The sequence below is a fragment of the Microtus pennsylvanicus genome, chromosome 1 (assembly GCF_037038515.1).
Source record: "Microtus pennsylvanicus isolate mMicPen1 chromosome 1, mMicPen1.hap1, whole genome shotgun sequence".
In the NCBI taxonomy this organism is placed as follows: Eukaryota; Metazoa; Chordata; class Mammalia; order Rodentia; family Cricetidae; genus Microtus; species Microtus pennsylvanicus.
In genome coordinates, this window is record NC_134579.1 from 101,588,843 (window position 1) to 101,608,963 (window position 20,121).

General features: G+C 50.7%; 1 protein-coding gene across 2 annotated transcripts in view; it reads right to left on the reverse strand.

Moving 5' to 3' along the window:
• Window positions 1-11,465, reverse strand: part of Srrm3 (serine/arginine repetitive matrix 3) — a 71,154-nt gene extending 59,689 nt beyond the window's left edge. For both annotated transcript variants that reach the window (XM_075976774.1, XM_075976764.1), the window contains exon 1: window positions 11,300-11,465. The gene's annotated coding sequence lies outside the window, so the exon portion shown is untranslated. The remainder of the gene's footprint in view (window positions 1-11,299) is intronic.
• Window positions 11,466-20,121: the final 8,656 nt, after the last annotated feature.

Genomic DNA, 20,121 nt, shown 5'->3' on the forward strand with positions numbered 1-20,121 from the left:
GAGAGTAGAGATGTCGAGGGCCGAGCCAGAGGAGCCTCAGGGACACACAAGAGACACCTTGACTTGATATACCTCACAGAAGCTGTCTGAGCAGAGCCTGGAGATGAAGGAGGCAGAGGAGGAGGAAGGAGGGCATTTAGGGCAGAGTGAACCACATATTTAAGAATGGGACAAAAATTCTCAACTATTCAAAAAGAACTTATTTTGGAATGCAACCCAAGGCCTGGTGTGCACCAGGCAGATACTCTACCGCTGAGCCACACTCCCAGCTTTGTAATTTTTGTTGAGACAAGGTCCAGTCTGGTTTCGAACTCTCTATCCTACAACTTAGTTTTCTAAGTATTAGAATTATTCTTTTACATTTTTATTTTCTCTTAGCTTTCTGGTGCTGGGAACCCAGGGCCTTTCTATGCAACGTAAGTGCTCCCTATGCTAGGTAAGTACTCCCTATGCTAGGTGAGTGCTCCCAGTGCTAGGTGAGTGCTCCCCATGCTAGGTGAGTGCTCCCCATGCTAGGTGAGTGCTCCCTTGCTAGGTGAATGTTCCCCGTGCTAGGTGAGTGCTCCTTGTGATAGGTGAGTGCTCTACTGCCGAGATCCATTTCCAAATGCTCTGCTTCCCAACTCTGTATGTGTACTAGCATCCGGGTGCTTTAATATTTGACCCTTTTCCAGGCAGTGATACAACCTTTAATACCAGTACTCAGGAGGCAGAGGCAGGTGGATCTCTGTGAGTTAGAAGCCAGCTTGTTCTACAGAGTGAGTTCCAAGAGAGCCTGGGCTACACAAACACTGTCTCAAGCAAAACAAAACACAACTGACCCTTAGACTCGCTCATTTAGGTTGGGTCGTAGGAATTTTCATATCACGGACTCTTCTAGAAACATAGAAGCAGGTATGCTCTATCATCAGACCATGCTGCAGTGAATTTGAGTGTCCCGGATTGGTCCCAGGTCATGTGACTCGTGTCCTGAAAGCATATTTCCACCCTCCCAGTCTCCATCTGTCTAAATCATGCTCGCCTTTCTCCAAACAGTTCTGTCCAGTGGGTCCCCGCTGGGAATGTTCTTTGTGTTCTCTGCTGCCTGCGGGAGAAACACAGAGCCTCACATCCACACCTGGCACTAGTGTCCTCACAAGCTGCCTCCGTCTCCTGCTGAGTCCCAGGCTCCTTGGCCCTGGGCTTCCCTCATCTCTCTTCCTCCTTCAGGAGTGCCCTTCCTTCTGGCAGCCCTGCCTGGATTCTGTGAGGTCCGTCTAAGTTGTCCGGTCAGGCAGCCCTATCTTGCTCAAAAGCCCGACACTCCAGTCTAAGCCATGTTACCCGCAGAAACATTAACCACTCTAGAACAAAAAGGACATTTTGTTTTTGCAGTGTCGGGAATGGAGCCTCAAGTCTGGTGTAGGCTAGGCAAGAATTCTACTATGGAGCCATGCCCAGCCTTTCACTGGGGGATTCTAGGCAAGTTGTCTGCTGAGCAGAGGGCTTCAGTGCCAAGATGGTCCCGCATCCTCCTTCATCCAAGTCCTACATGGACAGGGGGTGACAACGATTACGGAGCTGCTGAGTGAAGGAGGACACCAAGCAAAGGTTTGGGGACTGAATGGAGGTAGGAATGAGCCCACTAGCTCCCCACTACTCCAAGGAAGCAGGTGGAGAAAGGAAGAATTCCCAATGCAGTGGGGAGCATATCTGTAATCCTAGCACTTGGGGGCAGAGGGAGGGGGATCAGGAATTTAGGGTCAGTCTTGGCTGTGTATCAAATTCAAGGACAGCCTAGGATACGTGAGACCTTGCCTTCAAAACAACAGACCAAAATCAAAGCCAGAAAAGTAAAAATAAACAAACAAACAAAACCACGCGGGGCTGGAAAATGGCTCAGTGGGTAAAGGCACTTGCAGCCAACCCTGCCAACCTGAGTGGGATCCTCAAAATCTACCTCCTGTGAGTTTTTGCCCTCTGAGCTACACAAGCATAGTATGTGAAAATAAAAATCTAGAAGAATCCAAATTACAGACAAAAGATAAAAACAAAGCAAAAACAGACAACAGGACTGGAGGGGTTGGCTCAGTCAGCAAAGAGTTCACCAACCAAGCTGAGGATCTGAGTTCTAGCCCAAGAACCCTGGTTATCTATCTATCTATCTATCTATCTATCTATCTATCTATCTATCTATCTATCTATCTATCATCTATCTATCTATCATCTATCTATCTATCATCTATCTATCTATCATCTATCTATCTATCTATCTATCTATCTATCTATCATCTATCTATCTATCTATCATCTATCTATCTATCTATCTATCTATCTATCTATCTATCTATCTATCTGTCTATCCATGTTGTTGTTTTCTAAGAAGGTGTGCTTATCATCTATGTGCTAAGAGGCAGACGTGAGCAGATCCCTGGGGCTTCCTAACCAGGCAGCCTTTCCTACTCGGTGAGCTTCAGGCCAGTGAGAGACCCTGTCTATAAATAAGTAAATAGGCAGATAAATAAATAAGACACCGGCTGACAATTCCTCTGCCAGTCATATGTGCATGCACACATGCACACACGCACACACACAGACACATACACACACCACACTTGCAAACAGCGAAGAGGTGTTCTTCAGAGGATACTGAGTGGGTATTTGGGACCAGATGATGGGAGGAGGGTGAGATTGGCCATCAGCAGGACCATTTGAGTGTCCCAGCATCCATCTCTTCCAGAATACTTCCGGGACCTTTCTGGGGTGACTGCTCTAGCAGCCCTGAAGGCCATGCTGCTAACCAGGGGTCTTTGTCAGGTGCTAAGGGTTGTATTATCAACCGGGGATAAACTGAAGACTCTAGCCTTGGCTTTCTCCCCACCACGGGTATTCCTTTTTCTCTCAGAGATTCTAGTCTGGGCACATGCATACCCATCCCTGTCAAGTCTCCTGGGGGCTAGAACCTGCCTCTCTTCAGTTGTGCGGTCACTTCCTGCCCTAGTGAACACTAGCTTCTCTTTCATTGAACAGTAGCTCCTTCCTGGCCTTGGTGTTGGTATATTTCTCCTTTCCTCCCTCCATCCTCCTCCTCTTCCTTCTCCTTCTCTCTCTCTCATCCCTTTCTCTCTCCCTCCCTCTCTCTCTTTCTCATCTCTCTCTCTCGTCCCTCTCTCTCTCATCCCTCTCTCACCTCTCCCTCCCTTCTTCCCTCTCTCTTTCTCATCTCTCTTTCCCCCTTCTCTCCTTTCTCTCTTTCATTTCTCTCCTCCCTCTTTCATCTCTCTCTCTCTTCCCCTGTCTCTCTCCCCCCCCCATCTCTTTCCCCAGATTTTTGAGAAAGTCCTCCTGTGTACCCAGTCTGGTTTGATACTCTACATCCTCCTGCCTCCACTGCTGGGATGGCAGGCGTGTCCCACTGGCCCCGGCTCACCAAAGACTTTCCTCCCCGCCATGCCATTACCCTTGTCACTCCTCTGGAACCTTCTTCATCAGTCTCCAGGGCCCAAAGAGGCATCACCTCTCCCAGGGGCCTCCTTCCGCAGCTCACATCGCTGTGTCTAGAGCGTCTGTCTCGCCGAACCTCAGAGGCCCGTAACTGTCAGTTCCCACAACCGCTCTAGGGAATCTTCAAGGTCAAGGTTGGGGTGAGATTGATCTCTGTGTCCTTGGGGCTCACAGGTACCCAGGAACAAAGAGACACTCGCCGAGTACGGACTGTGTCAAGCCACCCACTCAGACAGCGACTGCTGTCTCTGGTTTGCACTGGATCTTATCCTGACACAGTTGCTGTTAGACCCATCATCTGTGACTTCTTGTGCACCAGGAGGAAGATACCCTCTTAACAGGGTAGGAGACGGTCCTGGGGATGGAGGCTGGCTCAGGCGAAAGCAGAGCCTAGGAGATGGCTGTCATCTGATTCTACCTCTGAGCTCTTTCCTCTGAAGTCTGCAGGATCCGTGCTCTCCCCAGGGGATGTGAGGCCTATTCCCCACCAGCAGTTTTGGACACTTGCTTTTGTAGTGTCTGGCATAGGGCGCTGACAAACCGGAGCAACCTCACCTTCTGGCTCGTCTGTCCCAGGCCCCAAAGTCATTCATTTCAAGGAGAAAACAAACAAAAAAAACACAGCGCCTAGACCCTGAGGCTGGACCTGCCGGAGACAGGAGGGTCACCTGTGAGGCGAGGCTTTCTGTTCTCCTTGGCTTGCTGGAAAGCAGCCTCGCCCACATCCACTCTTTTTATGGACTCACAGGGGCTCAGGTTCCAGAACGAGGTGAATAGTATGCTTTTGAACAACCCCTAAAGGCACCTAAGGATGCTCAGGCTGGAGAGAAAAAAAAAAAGGACGCAGACTTCTCCCAGCAGCACATTGCTAGTGACTCAGTCTCATGCAGCTGTGAGCATGTAGGAAAAGCCTGTGAGGAGGCACCATGGCCTTAGTGCTTATCCTGGGGTGGTAAGAATCTCTCTCTCTCTCTCTCTCTCTCTCTCTCTCTCTCTCTCTCTCTCTCTCTTTCTCTCTCTCTCCCTCTCTCTCTCTCTTTCTCTGTGTGTGTGTGGGTGGGGGGGGGGAATGAATGAAACCCAGGACTTCTTTGTGCATGCTATCAGATGCTCTACCAATGAGCCACACCCCAGCCCCTCACTGGGGGATTCTAGGCAGGTGCTCTGCCACTGAGCCACACCCCAGCCCCTCCCTGGGGGATTCTAGGCAGGTGCTCTCCCACTGAGCCACACCCCAGCCCCTCACTGGGGGATTCTAGGCAGGGGCTCTACCACTGAGCCACACCCCAACCCCTCACTGGGGGATTCTAGGCAGGGGCTCTACCACTGAGCCACACCCCAGCCCCTCACTGGGGGATTCTAGGCAGGTGCTCTACCACTGAGTCACACTCCAGCCCCCACTGGGGGATTCTAGGCAGGTGCTCTACCACTGAGCCACACCCCAGCCCCTCACTGGGGGATTCTAAGCATGTGCTTTACCATTATCCAACCTTGTAAAATTTGCCAGCTGGTGGTAGTTCATGCCTTTTTTGTTTTGTTTTTGTTTTTCAAGACCGGGTTTCTCTGTGCAACAGTCCTAGCTGTCCTAGAACTCTTGTAGACCTTGTAGACCAGACTGGTTTCAAACTCACAGAGATCCACCTGCCTCTGCCTCCCGAGTGCTGGGATTAAAGGTGTGCACCACCACCACTTGGGGTAGTCTATGCTTCCAATCCCAGGATTTGGGACAGAGTCAGGCGGATCTCTGAATTTGAGGATATCCTGGTCTACAGAGCAAGTTCCAGGACAGTCAGGACTACACGGAGAAACCTCATCTGTAAAAGAAGAAGAGGAGGAGATGGGGGAGAGGAAGAGGAAGAAGGAGAAGAAAAGAAGAAGAGGAGGAGGAGGCATGTTAGGCAGTACTCTTACTGAGCTACACTTCTTGGAATTGCGATTGCCAGTGTGCACCTTGGCCTGCTTGAAAATGGACCATTTGTAAAATCAAAGGATTCAATACATGCTAGGTGTGGTGGTATATACCTGTAATCCTAGCACTTGGGACTTGGAAGGCCAGAGATTTGCCACAAGTTTAAGTTCAGCCTAGGCTAGCCCATGACCCTGCTAAAGAAAGAATTCAACCCAATTTATTTTTGCCTGCCTGTATCTGTCCTGGATAATTCTGGGAATGGTGGCAGAAAGGGAACCCCCCTCCCCCCAAAATGACAAAGCTATCTGCACTCCAGGATCAGGGAGCTTGGCCCGACCTTCTCATGGCTTTCAGAGGCCCCAGCAAGATACCGAGAGACCCAGGCTCTGCCTGCTGGCTTTGGCTGGCACAGCAGCCTCTGCAGTGGGCAGGAGGCCAGGGCGAGGGCGGCAGAGGCTGAAACTAGGCTGCCTGCTGAGGAAGCATTGCCGCAGGCTGGCAGCTTTTAATGTGGTGGGACCCCTAGGGGCTCGGTGGGCTGCTCTGGAGCCAAGGTCTGCATAGCCATTGAAGGGCCTCAGCCCAGATCTTGATCGCCTGCCCAGATCCCCCCAAGAGCCCCATTTTGGATGACACAGGGCTAAGAGGACCAGGGTGCAGGTGGAACTGTCGTCCTCTTGTGCCCATGACCCAGAAGAGAGTGAAGGAGCCAGAAAGCATGGTGTAGCCCGTGATGAACAAGGCTGGTCCACACTGCAGGTGCAAGAGCTGGTTAAGAATTTCTTCCTATCAAGGGCCTCTAGACCTCTCACCCTGTCTCTAACCTCCTCACGTCCCTACCTCCTCGTGTGTGTGTGTGTGTGCATGCATGTGTGTGCCTTCACATGTGTACATGTGCATTTGTGTGTGTGCATTCACATGTGTGCATTTGTGTGTGTGTGTGCGCGCGTGTGTGTATGATAGTGCATGTGTGACAGTCAGAGGACAGTTTGTGGGACTTGGTTTTCTCATTCCACCTTGTGAGTCCCTGGGATCAAACTAGGTGATGAAGCACAAGCCTTGACCCACTAAACTATCTAGCCAGTCCTCTTCACCTTGTGCTTTGAGGCAGGGTCTCTACTTTTTACTTGGGGCTTGCAAGTTGATCTAGGCTGGGTAAGGAGTCCCAGAGATCTCTGCCTGTCTCTGCCTCCCTGGTGCTGTGATTACAAGTGGGCACCATCAGCTTGGCATGCATATATATATTACTGTGGGTTCTGGGGATTGAACACAGGTCGCCATGCTTGTATAGCAAGCTCTTCTACCACTGAGTCATCTCCTGAGCCCTGACCTCCTCTTCCTCTTCATATTACAGCCAAACAGGGCCACCTCCAGGAGTTCCTCCTCCTTGCCAAGCTTTCTGCCCCTCGGCAGGTCCCTATCACTGATCTCCTCTTCCTTTACTAATCCTCCCTCCCTCAGCTTCCTGGCCTTTCTCTGGGTCAGTGTCAGAATCAAGCAGGTCTCTCTTTCCTCCTGGCCTTCTTGCATTAGGCACCCTAACAAGGCACTCCTGACAGGCCCAGCCCTCCCTGGTGGAATTCAGCAAAATGCCTTGCTCTCCCTGATTCCCCAAACCGCTCTCAGCCAACAGTTCCCGTTGCTTCTGCCCCATGTGCAGAGTGCTGGGAGCCTCCTGGCTCTCAGGAACAATCCTGGTAGATAGATGGAGGGCATTTTTGGTGTTCTACTGGTCACTCCAAATTCAGACTAGAGAGGAGTCTAATCTTGGCTCAGCGTGGTATCTGGGACCCTCAGAGCAGCCAAGAGGCCTCTCCAGGTTACGCATCCCCCTTTGGAAGCTGATTCTGTTGTCAGGAAGTTGCTTGGCTGCAGCAACTGATAGATTAAACCTTGAAACACTGGAGGTAAGTTCTGCTGATGGAACCACAGGCTTCCTGACATGCATGTGCATAAATACACGTGTTTATATGCATATGAAGGCCACAGGTGATGTCAAGTGTCTCTCTCAAGTGCTCTCCATCTTTTTTTTTTTTTTTTTTTTTTTTTTGGAACAGGGCCTCAGTGACCTGGCGATTGCTGGTTAGCTAAATTGGCTGGCCAGTGAGCTCCAGGGATACGCTTGTTTCCATCTTCCTAGTAGTTGGATTGTGGATATATACCACAACACCCAGCTTTTTATGTGGGTGCTGGGGATCTGAACTCAGGTTCTCATGTTTGGATCACAAACACTACTGACTGAGCCTTTCCTCAACCCCCAGATTGTGTGTGTGTGCATTTGTCTGTGTGTGTTAGAAGGAATTGAACACTGGTTCACTTACTAAGCAAATCATCGACCATTGAGCTGTATCCTTTGACTTTGACACAGGGTCTTGCTAAGTTGTCCCAGATGGTCTTGAATTCATTATGTTGCCCAGACTCACCTTGACCTCAAAAAAATCCTCCTACCCCAGCCTTCCAAACAATTGGGATTGCAGACTTCCACTACCAGGGTTGTCTTGATAATACAGATTTATAGAGTAGAGAGATCTTAAAAATCCTGATGCTGGGGGCTGGAGAGATGGCTCAGTGGCTAAGAGCACTGGCTGCTGTTCCAGAGAACCGGGTTCAATTCCCAGCACACACACAGAAGTTCACAACTGTCTGTAACTCTAATTCCAGGGGATCTGACATCCTCACACATACATACATGTGGGCAAAACACCAATGACCATAAAAAACAAATAAATAAACTAAAATAATCCTGATGCTGATGAGAACTTTGGGTGATCATCTCATAAGAATCTATCATTTTCTACACAGGGACACTGGGAGCCAGAGTTTCAAAGGGACTTGTTGAAGGTCATACAAGATGTCAGGACTAGAGCTGTGCTCAGAAACGCCCTTAGATTCCCATCCCCAGCCCTGCAGTTTTCTTACCCCTGACTTGTGCTAGTCTGCAGTACTCTAAGAGATGGTTACCCAGGGGAGCATGGAGAACTAAGGACAACATTGTGTCCTGGAAGTCACTCTGGGCCCTGGGGACAGAGGCCTTAGATGGCACTAAGACCTTGATAAAAACCGTATCATACTTCTGGGTCTTGTTTGGATCCTCTGCAAAGGGAAGACAGTAGACCAGATGAGTGTGTGTGTGAAAGCTCATAGCCACATGATAGTTCAAGGCGTAGGTTAAGGAAGAGACACAGGTCGGGGGATTTAGTTCAGTACAAAGTACTTGCATAGCATGTGCAAGGCCTATCCACCCCTAGAACTGCAAGAAAGCATAAAAAAAAAAGCGAACCAGTAATCTCCTTTCTCATCAGCGCCCTAACCTACTTCTAAGATGGGAAAGCCACGGTGCTGGCCCCGGAGTGAATTATTTGTGGGCAGAGAAGACGTGCATAGAGAGGGAGGCTGGCCCCAGCAGGACTGCCAGCTGCTCTGACTGGAGGCTGTGTGAGGAGGGGAGAGTTAACCTCTCAGAAGGGAACGGGCAGCCGCTGGCTTGCTGAGGTCAGCAAGAGCTTGTCCGACGGAGGAGGTAGGGTGGAGGTATACTAGTGACCAGATGGGACTCCTCCTCCTTAGGGGGGTACCATGATGGAGGGCAGGTTGCAGTAGGGGTGCACAGATGCCAGTTCAAATATACTCTACCACCAAACGTCCCAGTGACCTTGGGGCAGCCACCACCCTACCTCACTGTGTGTGCCTCGAGCTCCACACCTGTGAGATGACGTCACGAGTCAAGAGACTGACGCTTATCTGGACCATGAGAGCCAGAAGTTGGGACAGGTCCTCAGCAATACTTCTGCCCCAGGGAAGATAGCTTCAGCGGCTTTGTGACCTTGAAAAAGTCAGCCAAACCTCGTTTCTTAGCTCCCAAAAAAGGACCAATGAGATCTTTCTTGGGAAGCATTGGTGAGGATTAGCGGGGTTCGCTACAGCCTTATGCCAAGCATAGACTCTGGTAGATACCCTCAATTAATATGGTTCCCAAAGGAGATGTCTTTGGGGAATCAAAAGATATACTTCAGACACCTCTGTGTATCTCTGTAGAGTGTTTACTTTTGTAATCAGTTTGCTAACACTTGTCTAACATCTTTAGTGTCATCTAACATCTTAGGCATCTTACAGTTTACTTTTTTGTTGTTGTTGTTGTTTTCCGAAACAGGGTTTCTTTGTAAAGCCCTTGGCTGTCCTGGAACTCATTCCACAGACCAGGCTGGCCTCGTACTCAGAGCTCCGCCTGCCTCTGCCTCCTGTGTTGTGGGATTAAAGGTGTGCGCCAGCACCTCCTGGCTACTTTACACTTCTTTATTTGTGGAGGGAAAGACATGAGTGACAGTGCCCATGTGGCGGTCAGAGGACAACTTGTGGGATTTAGTTCTCTCCTTCCATAACGTGGGACTCAGGGGTCAAACCTAGATTGACAGGCTCGATAGCAAGGGCTCTCACTTACCCACCGAGCCATCTCAACTGACCTTACTGTTTAAACAGCTTCCCATCCATTATATAGATTATCCCAGGAGTTTAACCACAAAAGATTCTGCCCACTCTCTCAGTAAGTGCCCTGAGAGTCACCCTCACCGACAAAAGAGATTAGCACTCCACCTGTTTATACATTAGGAGGCACACGCAGCAAGGCTAAGGGGTTTACCTGAAGTCACATAACCTACATTTAATCCCATGCCCTTTTGAATTCAGAGTCCCTGACTCTCAATCCACCCACCACTCACCTCTGAAAACCCAATCTTTAGTCATCTTTCCAGAATGCCTCCTCCACCCGACCCAGGAGAGTGGGATAGGATATAAAGTCAAGGAACCCCAGAACTAGGGTTCTGTGGGAGCGATTTCCTAGTCAACATAGTTCTATTTCTGGTTTTTGGGAGGGGAGGAGGTCTGGTACCAGTCCAGGTCGTGACCTTAAGATGATCCTCTGGGTAGAAGAACTCTTGCTGCCCCTCAAAGTAACTAACTGCCTTCTGCTTTTGATACAAGATAAAAGACTAGTCCAGGTGTGGCCATGCTCAGAGCAGTTGTCGGTGGGAATGAGAAGTTATGGCTGGGGTAAAACACAGACAATGGAGTGCCACATCTGACCTGAGAGGCCTTTCTCCAGATCTTCCTGGTCTGCCCTTATGGGGACAGGCTGTCAGGAACAAGAACTGCAGGAGGTATCACACTGTCCAGGCACAAGCCCTTGGAAGGAAGTGAGAGATGCTGGCAAGCCAGAGGCTGCGTAGTTCCTCACAGTCCTTTACCAGAAACCTGCCATAAGGCGAGACCTGCCCAGGGCCTTAACAGTTCTTGCAGAATGTCCTTCTAAACTCCCTGTGGCTATTTTCACATCTGCAGCCTCCATCCGCTCCCTGGCGTGAGAATAAATGCCAGTCTGTGAGAGACCCAATTCTCACTGCCAGCTCCTGCCTCCCCCGGGCATTTGGGTAGCTGGGAAAAAGGCCAGATTGTCCCTTATACGGGCACCCCCCTGCTGGACAGAGGCTCAGCATCCAGATTTGGGTGGGGGTAGCCTGCTCTCCCCACCTCTGCAAGTGATGGGTGTCTATAGTGTCCCTGCATCTGGGTCTCCTTTCCCTGGGGAGCAGGTGAGTCTCCTAAGTTGGGGGGGAAGGGCAACTGAATGAGGGCCTTCTTAGCATGTTCATGGACTGGACCATGGTCAGTTTATGTCCAGGAGAGTCTTCCCCTTGACCCTTGAATTCACACTTTCTCCATCACTCTAGGTGAAAAGAACAGCATTCTCTATCTCTAATTCTACCTTGCCTGACCTCTCGGACAGATAACTCCAGCAATCACCCCTAAACACTGATCCTCTCTGCACATCTGGGTCCCCCAGCAGGGGAGGCCTGAGCTCCAACCCAGCCCAGCCCCTCTGGGAAACACTCCCGCCCCATCGGAGGCTCTTACCTCCCCGCTGACCTCTACAGTCTTCTGGGTGCTGGAGCCGGGTTTCCAGGTCCCGTTTGTCCCCGGTCTTTTGCTTGGCAAGGCAGCTCCGTGGCCTCCCCACGGTCCCGAGCCCCCGTCTTCCCTCGGGCGCCGCTGCCGATTGCTGAAATGCTGGACAGCGCACCACCATCGAGGCGGCCTCCTGGGCTGCTTGGTGACTAGAGCGTCCCGGAGTTCGCGGTTCACAGCGCCCTCTCCAGGCCTGGAGTACCTCATGCTGCGGATGCGGGACCCAGCAGGAGGCGGGGCAAGTCTATTCCGAGCGCTTCCGAAAGCAAAAGCAGTTATTCATTTGAAACTGGACACGGTCCTCCTTATCTAGAATCCTTACCAGCGCTTTTCCTGAAGGCCGGGTGCAGCCAGACAGCTAGGGGACACTTCCAAAGATGTCCTTTGTCATTATGTCCTGGAGACTGGAGCAGACAGGCTGTGTAGGGGTGTAAAAATAAAACCCACTGGGGAGAGAATTTTTTTATCCTGTCCACGCCCTCTCCTCTCTCCCTTTCTTCTGTTTCAGTAGTGTCTCATGTACTCCTGGCTGGAGTACTCATATTCACTATGTAACTGAGGGTGACCTTGAATTTCTGATCCTCGCCCTCCAGAGTACTGGGATTATAGACACTCACCAAGCACCATACCTGATATATACAGTGCTCGGGATACAATTCAGGGCTTCGTGGATGAAAGGCAAGCACTCTACCAACCAAGCTCCATCCTCAGCTGAGGTTCGGGGAGATAGACTATTGCTGTGTGTCCCAGGCTGGCCTCAAACTCACAGCAATCGTCATGCCTGTGCCTCGGACCGCTGAGGGCTGGGATTACAGGTGTGGGCCCCCAGGCCTGGCAAAAGGAGCTTGAGAGCGGGATGACCGGGCCTTTGGTTCCTCTAGGCTGGAAGTCATGGGATCCTGAGTTCAAGCCACTATTTAGTGGCTTTGTGTGAGGCCTTCAGCGGCCTGTCTGCTCCAACAACTGTCCTGTTTTTGCCTGCTCACTGGGCATGCTGAGCAAGAGAAAGCCAGCAACAGCCAGGGAGGGATCCCAGAGATTGTTCCCTAGTGTAATACGGTGGACGTGTTGATGACGGTTCCTGCATCAGCCACACTAGGGGTTCCTCACAGCTATCTCCGAAGGCAGCATTAGACATGCCGGAACCATCTAGAAGGGACAGGACTCAAGGGAGAAAAGTCAGAATGTGAAATTTAAGATGGAGAGATGGATCAGCAGTAAAGAGCACTTGTTGCTCCTGCAGTGGACATGGGTTCTGTTCCCGTAACCACATGGCGGATCACAACTGTCTGGAGGCCCAGTTTCAGAGTGGACCCAGGTTCTGTTCCCATAACCACACGGCGGATCACAACTGTCTGGAGGCCCAGTTTCAGAGGATCAATTACCTTCTTACTTGTGTCTTTCTTTTCCTTTTCTTCCTTTCTCTTTTTCTAAATTTTTTAAAATGAGGTCTCACTGTGTAGCCCTGACTGGCCTGGTACTTGCTGTGTAGACTGGGCTCAAACCTACAGCGACCTACCCATCTCTGCCTCTGAGTGCTGGGATCAAAGCCGTACTTTTAAAGCCAAACCTGACTCCCATCACCACCCTCTTCTAACCTCCATAGGCACCAGGCACTCAGGTATACACATGACACACATACATGCATGCAGGCATCATATACACACGAGAGAGAGAGAGAGAGAGAGAGAGAGAGAGAGAGAGAGAGAGAGAGAGAGAGAGAGAGGTGGATCTCCATGTGTTTTTGTGAGCTTGTGTGTCTGGCATGCACGTCTGTAAGTATATTCGGCCATCTGTGGCTGCCTGTCTGTGTGAGCCCTCCTTCCCACCCCTCCTCCTTCCCACAGGTTTCTTTGCCTGTGTCTTTGGTGTGTGTGTGTGTGTGTGTGTGTGTGTGTGTGTGTGTGTGTGAAGATCCTTACAGAACAAAGGTCGGGAGTGGGTAAAAGGGCAGGCTACAGCTGCTGCCGCCAGCTCTGCCACCCCAGAGTCCCAAGGGTGACTCCTCAGCCAGTCTTCCACCTTCCTGCTGAATTAATATTTCATCAGCTGGGGCTTTGGGCTGGCCAAGCACCAGTCCGACTGCTCTCTCCTTCCAGGGAGAGTCTGCCCTTCTGTCTGTCTGGGTTTTCTAAGGCAGAGCAAGGGGGCAGCGGGCAAGTCGACGGCTAGGAGAGGACCCTCAGAGGGCCTGCAGCCTTTCACTGAGGAGCCACAGCTGAGGGTGTGGAGCGGACTGGAGGAAGGCCAGGGGAGGTGCAGGGATGCAGCGCCCTCCTGTCTCAGTGCAAAGATCATCCCTTAAACGAAGTTGGCTTAGTGAAAGCTTGCCGCTGAATCTTGGCCCTGACCAGCCCTGGTTTCTAGTCTTTTTTTGGAACTTGAGACTGGGAACCTTGCCCTGGCTGAGCATCCATTCCCCCTTCCTTCCTTTGTCTAATCTCTGCAGCTCCTGCTGCCTTGACTTTGGGGGACAGAGCGCTGCATCAGGGGAATAGCAAAATTGGACGTGCACTCAGTCTTCCTAGCTCCCTCAGAGCCTTTAGCCTACCAAGAATAGGGGAAGTCCCCTGAAGCCCTGGTGACCTCATAGTCTCAGACACCCCGCCTTCCCTGGCAGGCTCTTTGTGTGGTGGTTTGGATCTGAAATGCCTCTCTCCAACAGCCTCTAACTTCGAAAGCCTGTTCCCCAGCTGATGATAGTGTTCTAGATGCTGTGGAACTTAGGGGCTTGGAAAGAAAGCTCAGCAGGCAAAGCCCCTTCAATCCTAGAGACTCACATAGAAGAAAACTGACCCCAAATAGTTGTGCTCTGGCCAGGCTGTGGTGGCACACGCCTTTAATTCCAGCACTCAGGAGGCAGAGGTAGTGGATCTCTGTGAGTTCAAGGCCAGCCTGGTCTGCTAAACCAGTTCCCGGACAGCCAGAGTTGTTACACAGAGAGGGAAAAAAAGGTGTTCTCTGACCACCTCAGGCCTCAGGCACACCATTCTCTCTCTCTCTCTCTCTCTCTCTCTCTCTCTCTCTCTCTCTCTCTCTCTCTCTCTCTCTCTCTCTCACACACACACACACACACACACACACACTGTGTATATACTAAGGTGGAGAGAGATAAGCCAATATTCATCTCTGGCTTCCACACGCATATTCTGGTACATGCACGTACCCACCCCATCCCCAACACACACACACACACAAAATAAAAGATAAAACAGAAAAGAGCAGGATGGGCGGGAGAGATGGCTCAGTTGTTAGAAGCATTTGCTTGTTCCCAGAGGAGCTGAGTTTGATTTCCAGCACACAAGCCAGGCAGCCCACAACTGCCTTTAACATCAGCTCTGGGGGATCTGGCGCCCTCCTCTGGCCTTCTTGAACACTGCAATCATATGTACACATACACACAGAGAGAAACGCATGTAACTATACATAACTAACAGTAAAGCTTTTGAAAAGAGAGAGAAAGTAGAGCAAGCTGAAAATGAGAGGGCATGCGGGGCAAAGAGGAGCAACTGCAGGGTGGCCAACTGCTTCGTCCACTGCTGTGGCCTAGGGCCACTTCTTCCTCCTGGACAAGTCTTATAAACATCACTTACACCCTGCACTCCCTCTACCCCACATCCCACACCTCCCGTGTCCACATACAGCTGCCTTGCATGGGGGTGCCCCCACCAGGGAATATACAGTGACCTCTCCCTTAAGGTCTGGAGTGCACACCTGGATCTGTGTTCCCTTGGGGACAGGGCAGGCAGGGGAGGGGTGGTGGGGTAGCAGCTGGGGCTGCCAGGGAGTATGTGACCCAGTTTCATCTCCAGCATCTGTCTGCTGGCAGAACAGATTTCAGTCACCTGAGCTCACTGCACACTCCCGCATACACGTGACAGACTCACAAGCATCGCACGCGTGTTCTCCTACATACCACGTATGTGGATCTCACACACACGCCCCACCCAGGCCTCCCTCCGGGATACACTCTTCCGGCATCCCAATCCCCCTTTCCTGTATCGTGTCCATGAATATATTTAGACCCTCTCTCCGTGCCCCAAATTCAAGTCTCAGCCACACCTCACACCCTTGCAGCCCCCTACATGCAACAGTAGCCACACACAAGCACAGCACCTATGCCCACAGCAGGCTGCTGATGCACCTTGCCACCGAGTGAGGTGGCTCCTAAAGACAGTTTCTATTTGTTGTTTTCTTTTATTACACCTCTCTGTCTGTCTGTCTGTCTATCTATTGTGTGTGTATGTGTAGAGACTGTGGGGTGGAGTTCTCTCCATCTTGTGGGCCTCAGGATCAAACTCAAGCCATCGGACTCAGTGGCAAGCACCTCCCCTCTCCTCCCCACTGAGCCAGCTTGCCAGCCCAGCTCCTCCTATGAAGTTCCTACTGAACGTTGTATACTCTGTTCACCCTCTCAGCCATGCACCTACCTCCACGTCACTGGTGCAGAGTTGAGGCTCAGAGAGGGAAAGCAATATTATTAAAGCTCCACAGCAATACAGAGTGTGGCTGCTCACACCTGCAAGACCCACACTTGGGAGACTGAGGCTGGAAGGTTGTCGTGAATCCAAGACCAGCCTGGGCTGTATTATCTCTCTCTTTGTCTCTGTCTCTCTCTCTCTCTTTGTCGCTGTCTCTCTCTGTCTCTGTCTCTCTGCTTCTGTCTGTCTCTTCCTCTCTGTGTGTGTACATGAGTGCAGATGGCTGAGAAAACCTTTAGATCTTCTGGAGCTGGAGTCACAGGCAGTTGTGAGCTGTCCGATTGTGGGTGCCAGGAACCAAACTCTGGCCTCTGGGAGAGTGCTCTGTGAGGCCAGGTCTCTCGCTGAACTTGGAGCTCACGCATACGGCTAGACTGGATGGCCCTGGGACCCTGGGAATCATTTTGTCTCCACTTCCCCCGTACTAGGTTTAGGCGAGCGGCACCATGCTTTCTGTGTGCTCTGGGGCTCTGAACCCAGGTCACCACTCTTGTGCAGCAAGTGCTTTTCCAGCTGAGCCCTCTCCTCAGCTCCCACCCACTTCGATGATGATAATCTACACAGGTCTGTCGCAGGGTGAATGACACTCCTCAGAGGCCTCCCTCAACACTGTGGGACAGCGGACAAAAAAGCCAGGCAAGGACTTTGTAGAGCGCCACTTCTGGAGTTTATTCAAACGGGCAGCAGTTGTGGTGTGGGGACACGGTGATCTTCCTGCCTCCACTTCTCCGGTGCAGGAATTATGTCTGCCCGCTACGCCTGATTTTACACTTCACGAATGCTAGGCCGGCACTATCAACCGGGCCCACCCTTTTTCTTTGTAAGTTAATGATCTCGGGTGTTTTGTTACAGTACTAGAGTTCTGCCCCAACACCTTTGTACACAGCACACACATACACACAGGCACTACATCCATACTTCACACCATGCGCGCATACACATCACACCCATGTCACACACACAGATATATAGCACACGCGTAGACACACAAGTATCACCCATCACACTCAGAGACTCTCCCCAAGCCTGTGAAAAGAACATTGCCAATCCCCCCTGCCTGGCCCCAGCCAGGCAGCCTCCCTCTGGCTGGAGCTGGAGCTGGAGCTGGAGCAGAGTTAACCTAATTACCAGGTCTGCCTGGTGCACAGCTCAACTCCAGCCTGGCTGGGAGCATATTAAAGCCAGCAGGAGCTGCGGAGGGAGAAAGCCAGAGGAGAGGGCTATTTTTAGGTCGCAGGTGGGTTTGTTGCAGGGCAGGTGGTTGAGAGGGGAGGGGGCTAAACTGTGTGATGGCGGCTGAGGTCAGGGCACAGGCTAACCTGAAGGAGAGCTGTTGGAACTAAATGGGAGCCAGGCCAGCGATGGGCTCCCCAGGGAAGTGGGGAGGGGCCAAGAGTTGGTCTGGTTCTGAGACAGAGCTGTGCCTGCTGCAACTGGGGACCAGGAAAACCACCCACAATAGTCTCTAGGGCAGGGAAGGGTGGAAATGGCTGCTAGACGGGTGGAAGACCTGAGCGTGATTGATAGCCCGCAGCCTAGTATCGACAGACCCAGGCAGACACATACAGATACCTATACACACACAACACACATGTGCACACGAGATAAACACACATGTAAGCATACACAAAGGGGGGGTAGAGATGCAATATCAGGTCCCCAAGAACTGCTAGTCAGGAGTGTAATCTCCTGGGGTGCACCACTCTGGGAGTGACTGGTTCCCCCATCCAGGCCCTGGTCTGGGGCTAGCCCCTTTTGGTCCATAAGAAGGGCCACTAAGACCCCAGGTCTCAGGAAGACTTTTCACACACACACACACACACACACACACCACTTGTTAAAAAGAGAAAGTTGGGCTGGGCAGTGCTGGTGCACGCCTTTAATCCCAGAATTTGGGAGGCAGAGGCAGGTGGATCTCTGTGAGTTCGAGGCCAGCCTGGTCTATGTAGGGAGTTCCAGGACAGCCAGGGCTACACAGTGAGACCCTGTCTTGAAACCCTTCCCTCTCAAAAGAGAAAGCTGAGGGTAGCTCAGTGATTGAGTGCTTGCCCAGCATGTGTGAAGTCCTGGGTTCAAGCCTCACACTGAAACAAGCGAAAACACAAATAAATAATGATACAACGATTCCAGAGCCACTGTGTCTAAAACCACGCACTAGCAAGGTTGGGTCTTTCTGGAAACTTCTAACCTTATTTTTGCTTTGATTTATTCCTGTGTAAAGGTGTGTGGTATGCATGTATGTGCGTGTGCTTGCACATGTGTGTGTGTGTGTGTGTGTGTGTGTGTGTGTGTAGGTGCGTGTGCATGTGTGTGCCGGAGGCTGGTGCTGGGAGTCTTCCTCAATCATGTTCCATCTTATTCAGGGAGTCAAGGTCTCCCTACTGAACTCTGCCATGGCTCAGCTAGCTAAGCTGCTTGCTCTGCTGATTCTGCCCCTTGAGTGCTGGAACTAGAGGAAGGTCACCATGCCTGCCTGACATTGGCATGGCTACTGGGACTGGAACTCGGGTCCTCATATCTGCCTGGAAATGCTCGATCCATTGACTCATCTCAGCTTGCTTACAGCCTTCTCCAGCCGAGGGTGGCCTGCATTCCTCGGCTTGTAGCTCCGCTTTCCATCTTCAGCGATTGCAGTGTAAGATTTTCACATTTCTCCATGACCTGTATCACTTCTTCCCGTGTGGACATCCTCACTTGGCTCCCCCTAAAGACCCTTGCGATTCCACTCGCTCCAGGTTCAGTTCCCAGCACCCGCCTCCAGATGGCTCACAACCTCTTGAATGCTAGTTCCTGCAACTCTCCTGAACACCGAGGGCCCCAGGCACACACAGGGTGCACACACATACAAGCAAGTGTGCACACATACACATAAAATAGTAAAAATCAATAAACCGTGTTTTTAAGAAAAAGATAGTTTATTCTGAAGCCAAACATGAGCCAAATGGTTCTAGTAATACAGATACAGGTAACTCCAAATTCCAGGTTCCAACTGTGGTAACAGACCAAGGGAATTTTTAGTGACAGAACAAAGAAAGTAATAAATCAAAACACTTCTCCTATGCATTGATGGAAACATCTGGTAGGTGGGGCACAGGAAGGAAGCGAAGCTGCACTGTGGGCATCAGACACTATCTGACAGCATTCTTCGTCTTTGAGTTGGTGGAAACTAAGGGTCTGTATATTCTAAAGTACCTTCCTAATGGTGAAAAGGGTGTTAGATTACATACAGATGTGTGTTGTAGAATAGTATTTCATCTATGTAAAGATGTGTTACATTTGTTTGTGCTGCAAGGATGTGTGTTTAATTGTGCAAAGATGTGTTACTGTTGTTTCACCTTGCCTGCCTAAGACACCTGATTGGTCTAATAAAGAGCTGAGCGGCCAATAGCTAGGCAGAAGAGGGAGAGGCGAGGCTGGCAGGGAGGGATAATAAATAGGAAGAAAAAAATCTAGGCTTGGGAGAGAAGAACGAGAGAGAAGAAGAGGATGAGTGAGAAAGAGAGGGACACACCTGGGACCGGAAGCCAGGTGGCCACCAGCCCGCCAGTCACAAGAAGCAATGAAAGCAAGACATACGAAAGAAAGTAAGATGAAGTGTAGCTCACTGTGGTGAACAAGTCTGTGAGTGCCCTGGGGTGGGAGATATATATTTCCTCTGGACCCCCAAACTTCAGTTTGTTTCTAGGAGATTTTAATAGCACGATGCTCAGCTGCTTTGGGACAATGGTCTTGTATTGTTTTAATAAAACGCTGATTGGCCAGTAGCCAGGCAGGAAGTAGAGGTTGAGTGATGAGAACAGGAGAATTCTGGGAAGAGGAAAGAGCCAGTCTGCAGTCATCATCCAGACACAGAGGAAGCAAGATGAGACTGCCTCACTGATAAAAGGTATCCAGTCACATGGCTAACACAGACAAGAATTATGGCCTAATGTAAGTTATAAGAGTTAATAAGGGGACTGGAGAGATGGCTCAGAGGTTAAGAGCATTGCCTGCTCTTCCAAAGGTCCTGAGTTCAATTCCCAGCAACCACATGGTGGCTTACAACCATCTGTAATGAGGTCTGGTGCCCTCTTATGGCCTTCAGGCACACACACAGACAGAACATTGTATACATAATAAATAATAAATAAATATTTAAAAAAAGAGTTAATAAGAAGCCTGAGATAATTAGGTCAACCAATTTATAATTAATGTAGACCTCTGTGTGTTTCTTTTGGGACTGAAAGGCTGAGAGACCAGGTGGGACAGAAACCTCGGTCAACAGTTAGCAGTTAAGAGCACTGACTGCTC